This window comes from Physeter macrocephalus, chromosome 19 (genome assembly GCF_002837175.3).
Source record: "Physeter macrocephalus isolate SW-GA chromosome 19, ASM283717v5, whole genome shotgun sequence".
In the NCBI taxonomy this organism is placed as follows: Eukaryota; Metazoa; Chordata; class Mammalia; order Artiodactyla; family Physeteridae; genus Physeter; species Physeter macrocephalus.
The window spans coordinates 4,340,611-4,347,025 of NC_041232.1; positions in this window are offsets into that span (position 1 = coordinate 4,340,611).

Genomic DNA, 6,415 nt, shown 5'->3' on the forward strand with positions numbered 1-6,415 from the left:
TGACTCTTAGACTAATCAAGCTAATGTTCAACAGCAGCTAGTACTTTCCATCTGCACTTATGGACATATTTTATAGATGAAAAACAGCTCCCAAAATGCACTGACCTTGTTTCCTTCAGCCCATGGGTGGCAGAAATAGGACTGGAGCTAAAGGCACCCTCCTCCCACCACTAATTCACGTTACTGCAGCAACTTGCCAGAACAGGACAAGATTGCTGACTCTCTGAGCTGGGGGCTGGGGTGGGGGTGTGGATGGGAAGGAGGAAAAGAAGAAAGGTTGTCAGATTTAGAAGAAGAAAAATGGCAATACTTGGGACATACTTAAAATGTATTGTTTATCTGAAACCAAAATTTAACTGAGTGTCCTATATTTTATCTGGCCACCCTACAAATAAGGAATGAGAGAGAGGAGAGGGAGGCGGGGAGGCAGAGAAGAGGAGGATGGGTTCATACTCTTGGAAGATGGTGGCAGCACCTGCAGTTGGGGCAAGGATGTCATGGGGAGAGGATGGCTCAGCATTGGGGATACAGCGTGGAGGGACAGGGGGTCTCATCCTTGCCCCCTGAGGTAAAGACCCCACCCCCAGGATGCAGCAGGGGCAGAGGATGAAGGGGTGGACCTTTGCACCCTTGAGGCTGAGACAGCTGTGAGCAGTGCTGTTGGATTATCTGCATTTGTCTAAGCTCCTCTACTGCAGCTTACAGACCCCGTTTTGAACAGAGGGGGAACTTGCTACCAGGAGGCAGGGGCAGCGCAGAGAGCTTAGGCTAGGGCTGCAGCCAAGAACCAAAAAGTGCCCCTTGGTATCCATGGACGCCCAGCCACAGCAAACCCACTCCTATTCCGTAGCCACAGTCGGTGGGAAGCAGCCCTCCAGCTCCCAGCCTCCAGGTCTCCAGTCTCATCCAGGGGCAGGATGCTTTGCTCCAGTTCTGAGTGTCCAGGAGGTGTCTGGGGAGGGAAAGAGGCCCCACTTAGCCTTGGCTAATGGGCCCCCTCATTCCAGCAGCAGTCAGCAATCAGTATAGTGGCAGGAAGACCAAGGCCTGCAGGCTCCCCACTGTGTGTGAAGGGAAGTGAAGTGCCAGTTCCCAAAGCCCAGAAATGCCAGGGAAGAGACAGGGAAGGAAAGACCTCAGCTGCCCTTGGGAGGCAAAGATGGTGACCACAGCCTGTTAAAGGACGGGGTTCAAAACATAGTTGAGAATAAAAGGAAGACCATTTTTCACCAGCAAAAAAAAAAGATGGGGTTCAAATTTGGCAGCTGAGGCCGAAAGTCTGGGCCAGTTAACCTTGTAGACCCCAGGCCGGGGCAACCTTCTGTCCTGATGCTAACTAGGCACCAGACCCCATCCTCTTCCCCTGGAACCCAGCACTGCCACAGCCTCTCCAGAGAATCCACTTTCACATCACACAGTTAAGGTCAGCTTTGTCCCCCAGCACATGGTACAAACACAAACAAGAACCAGAGGGAGTTAAGACCAGAGCAGTAGAGAAATAGAAAGCTTTATTGTGTGTATATAAAGGGTGATTTAGTGGTCTTCTGAAGGGCCCCCTGACTCCCTGATTTCCTCAGCGGTTGTCTGGGATACTCCATCAGTCTCCTCCTCCAAAGACAGTCTCTCCATTGCCCTGGCCACCGGCTGCCTCTCCTTGGTGTCTGGCCTGGTCCAGGCCCGCCTCAGTGTGTTCCCCAGCCAGGCCTAGTGGGCAGCTCAGCTGGAAAGCCTCCAGCACCTTCCTCAGGGACAGCAGGATCAGGATCAACAGCAGAGTGATGCAGCTGACAGCCAGAACCACTGCCAGCAAGTCCTCAGCGTCTTACAGGAGGCTGGGAAGGACGGAGCGGGGAAGCACCTCAGGGCTGCCCAGTGGTGTGGGGCAGGCCGTGTGGGGCAGCTGGAAGTGACCCTGAGCCCACAGTTACTCATCAAAGTAAAACAAGAAAAGCCAGGAGCAGGCAGGGAAGTTGGAGATGGGACAGGACCACAAACGAGTGTCTGTGAACCTGGATGGTGGTGGGACCAGTCCTCTCAGTCCTTGTCCTGGTTTTCCTGTACCAAGGAGAGGCCACCTACATTTCCAGGATAAGGATTTCCCATGATGTGGGTGAAGCATCCAGGTACGGAGCTAGCTGAGGCCTTTCATCTCTCCCAATTACCCAGCTTCCAGAACCCAAGGCCTGTGCGTTATGGTGGCCAACACTTTCATTTCAGAGAAATGGGGAAGGAGTTTGCCCAGGTTCCCACAGCTTGAAACAGGAAGTACTCACCTGTAGGAGGTGTTGTTGTAAAAACAGGATTTCTGGCCAGGCTCATAGGGTCTTTTTCAACTCCAGATGCTCATCCAGCAGATGATATATACTTAAGGAAGAACCTAGGCCCCCAGCCCCAGGCGAGAGGGCTCCTCTTGGGCTCCCATGCCCCCCAACACAACCACCTGTGTTGAACTACGTTATGCCTCGTTTATCCAACTGGGCACTGCAGGGAGAAGCCAGGTCAGCCTGTGACTGTCACAGCCCCAGCCCATAATAGGTCCTTAGAGGGAGAGAAAATTCTTCTCCTGATTTTCCCTTACCCATGGGCATTTCCTCACTGCAACCCTGGTTTAGAACAGGGGCAGATTGGAACCCATGGGTAGTTTCTGCCATAGGGCACTGGTTAAGTTACAACTCGACCAGCCTGGAATTCTACATAGCTGTTAACAGTCATGGGAGAATACAAAAATGTATTCTCCTGGGAATTCCCTGGCAGTCCAGTGGTTAGGACTGCATTTCCACTGCAGGGGGCATGGGTTCAATCCCTGGTCAGAGAACTAAGATCCCACTAGCCACGTCAAAAACTAAGATCCCACTAGCTCCAGGATTTTTTTTGACCCACTAGTCAAAAAAAAAAAGTATTCTCCTGTGCAGAGAAATGGGATATTCAGTGGGAGGAAAACAAATTCTATCATGGCATATGCAGACCTATTTTATAAAACACTAACTTAGTATATGCCCAAGGATTGGTGATTCTCAGGGTTTCAGGATTTTCATTTTCTGTTCTATATATGATTTAACAGGTAACATTGAGAACAGCTCTTAAAAGGAAGCAAAAAAGTGTAGTGTATGACTCTTATAAAGAGATGTACAGGGCTTCCCTGGTGGCGCAGTGGTTGAGAGTCTGCCTGCCGATGCAGGGGACACGGGTTCGTGCCCCGGTCCGGGAGGATCCCACAGGCCGCGGAGCGGCTGGGCCCGTGAGCCATGGCCGCTGAGCCTGCGCGTCCAGAGCCTGTGCTCCGCAACGGGAGAGGCCACAACAGTGAGAGGCCCGCGTACCGCAAAAAAAAAAACAAACAAGAGACGTACAGACAGGAAATTCTAGTGTCATCCTGGGATAATCTCCAAGCAGCGTTAATTGTCCTTTGTGCATCTGTATCTCCCGTGATGGAAGTATCTTACTGTAAAGAAAGGAAGCTTCAAGTTGCCCCAGGCTGCCAGCATCCTTTGGGACAGAAGCCACAGTGCCCAGGTTCCTCCATCCTAATCACATCTATCAAAATCTCTCTGGGGTGAGTGGGCCTTCCCAGCCCGCCGTGCGATCCTTGGGCCAGGCTTGATCCCAGACTTGCTCCTGCACATGGAAATGCGAGACCCCCAGGGCCTCGCCTTTTGGTCAGAGCTCAGCCAAATCCAGGGCTGTGGGCTCCAAGTCCCAGCTCTGGATGCCTACCCCACTACCATCCTCAGGGTGACGGTTGCCAGATAATACAGGATGCTTGGTTAATTCTTTAAAAATTTAGTATAAATATATCTCATGTAATATTTGGGACATATTTAAACTAAGAAATTCATTGTTTATCTGAAATTCATGTTTAACTGCAAGGCCTAAATTTTGATTTGCTAAATCTGGAAAACCTATCAGGGGATCCAGCACTCCTTTCCTGGGCTGACCCCCAACTCTGCCCAAGATAGCCCTGGGAGGGGAAGCAGAGTAACAGGAAGAGAATCCCCAGATCCACCTCGACCTGGGGCATCGAACTCACCTCATCCTCTTCCACGTCATCGTTGAGCATGAAGGCCTCCACGCTGAACTGCAATGTCTCATTATTCTGCCGGGACCAAGGGCCAGACCGGGGCCTACTGAGAAGCACCCGGGGGACAGACAAGGGATCCCAAGGGACCATCACCTCGGAGACTGGCCGTAACAAGTTTCCTGGGAAGCCATGGAGAGGCTTACTCTGTGGGACCTTCTTGCTCCCTAAAACCACATTAAAGAATGTCCACCCCATTACTAGAGTCTGGGGACAGATGAATTTAGCCTGAGCAAAGGGCAGAAGTTACAAAGTCAGCCACGAGTGACAAGACTCTAAGGCCCCTGCAACCACTCAACGGCCTGCACCCCGCCTGGGAAGGACAGTCCGTCCTCTGCCAAGCTACTCACAGCCCAGGTGGGCAGCTTCAGGCCCCAGAAAGTTCAGGCCAGGCACCATAAATGGTTGGTTACTAACGACCAAGTGCAAAAAACAGACTTCTACACATGATTACACCAGTGGCCCAGCTAAGCAAGACCCCAGGATAGGGATGAGCTATCTGACCCCATCTCCCTCCCCACCCCTCAAAACCCCACAGACCCCCAGTTGAAGACGAGGGTGTATGTCCTCTGGGAGCAGTTCAGGTTCACACACTTGTCCATGTAGAGCTTCATGGCCCAGTTTAGCACCGGCTGGATGCAGGCTTCTAGGGTCAACCACAAGCCTTCCACATAAGGGAAGTGGCGAGGCACCCAAGGGAAGAGGGTTATTCCTGGTACGTAGCCAGAGCTACCCCCTAACAAGCACCTACTGCATGCCTGGTAAATCACAGCCATTATTCCATTCTTTCCTGAATGGTCCTAGAAGTGTTATGCCCATTTTACAGATGGGGTGATGGAGGCTCAGAGAGAACTTCGGTTCTCTTACCCCAGCCTCATCTACCAAATGGGTGCACACCTGTCCCACCAGGGGTGGAAGACGGAGGCCAGGTACAGGATGGTACACATGGCCCACATTCTGCCCTCCTTGGGCAGCCCTCAGGGGTTCACTCTCCATCCCCTCCATAGGCACCAGGCCAAGACTCACCATGCAGTACCTGGAGGGCCACCTGCAGGAGCTGTGTGTTGAGGGCTGAGGACTTCTTGGAGGGGTCCTTCAGGGGGCCAGGCAGGGTTCACGATGGGCCAGCTGCAGCCGAGCTGTTTGCCTACCGCCCAAGGAGCAGCCTGCGCTGGGGAGTTGCTAATGAAGAGGCACCACAGGTCAAGGGGGTCCAGTGGGTCCCCACAGTCAGACTGGAGGGCAAGCCCTGAGCAAGTTCCCCTAGGGGGAGAGAATGGGAATGGGAGGGCCAAAGGGAAGCTGCTCAAATAAGCTTGACCAGCACTGAGCATCCTCCTAGCTGCCATTAGGGGCTATTCCATATACCCCCATATGAACCGCACAACTGCCCCTATTTTACAGATGTGGAAACAGGCTGGGAAGCCCTGCTACCATCTGCCCATAGTTACATGCAGCTATCAGCTGCAGAACTTAGATTCAAACTCCCAATGAAGGGCTCTTCCAGAACTATTTAAAGATTGAAGTTATATGGCAAGATTTGGATGATACCAATGGTATTATAATAAAAGCCGAATTTACCTTTACCCCGTCCCTACCAGTAACTGCTTGCTTTGTGTCAGTGTGAGCAGCTGCTCTGTGTGTAACCAGACTCATCCCTGAATGGTCCCCAGTTAATTCTTTTTACCATTTGGGCTCCTGACCACCTTGCCATGCTGCTTAGAAGAAGGATTATCTTGACCCAGAGGGCCTAGAGCAGACCAAGGACCAGAAAGGAGTTGAAAGGTTTTTTTAGAAAGGAGAAGGATTTAAGGCAGTTGTGTAGTGTTTGCTGAGCATCTACTGCATGCCAGCTCTGTCCTAGAGGCCAGGGGTGCAGGGTGGGGGTGGGGGTGGGGCCCTACCCCTGATTTTGGCCTGGATGGACAGCTCAAACCTTAAGAAGGAAGACCCTGGACTCTGGAGGTTCCTGCTCAGCCTGGCTCCCCAGACACAGGGTGAAGGTCAGGGAGGAGGAAGAGGTAAACCGGGGCTCTGGTGTCCTGGGCTCTCAGTGGGGGAGGCAGCAAGGGACTCCCAGGTCAGGGGGCATTGGGAGGTAGGGCTGAGTGTTGGAGGGCACCTGACAGAGTGACTCACAGGCCATCAGGAGGGAAGTCCCCTCCTCCCAGTATCGCCAGGATGCCAAGTCCAGCTCCTGTGGTGGCCCAGACCAGGCATGGGGGGATGAGTTATCCTCGCAGGGGCTCCCCAGGTACACAGCTGGCAGAGGGAGGCTCAGCTCAGCTCAGGGACGGGGAAGGCAGGGGGAGGGCAGGGGGAGGGCAGGGGTTAGGGCAG